A 617-nucleotide genomic window follows, 5' to 3' on the forward strand; every position below is an offset into this window, starting at 1 on the left:
TTATATGTGTATGAATATATCCGTGTGTTCACAATTACCCAGTTAATAGCCCTACCGTCAAAAATTAACTCACCTTGAAACCCCCTTATCCGAAGCCTAAGTACATCCTAAGCGATCGAACACATCCGCAAGAAGCTGCCGGCAAAGCTGAAGGGGGATTCGGACGCAGTGCCAACAGCGCAGCGAATACAGGTTGCGAGGGATGAATGTTGTGGGCCTTTGCGCCTGATGGATCTGGCGCACTACACACAATTAGCAAACGGTTTCTCTAACAATTAGGGCCTTTGAACCACTACGGGAGTAATTAGACTCTGCCACTCATGAAAAATAAAAGTTTTTTTCCGCGATCTGCGAGAAAATCAAAGCTAATTAAACGAGTAAATGTTGCCTAAGAAAATTTACGGCGACTTTTATAAGATAAAACTGGTATGTTTAGAAAGAGGCAGTAGCCACGGCGTGGACTGGAATACGAGAACGATCGTTTCTATAAACATTTTATAATTCATGAATATGGAGTTTAATGACTTAAGGGTCTAATAATTATCTCCAACAACTGACGCACTCAACAATATTCGCAATAAACAGAAATGCTGCTGGAGTGTTTAATATTCATTCGC

This window comes from Penaeus monodon, chromosome 30 (genome assembly GCF_015228065.2).
Source record: "Penaeus monodon isolate SGIC_2016 chromosome 30, NSTDA_Pmon_1, whole genome shotgun sequence".
NCBI lineage: Eukaryota > Metazoa > Arthropoda > Malacostraca > Decapoda > Penaeidae > Penaeus > Penaeus monodon.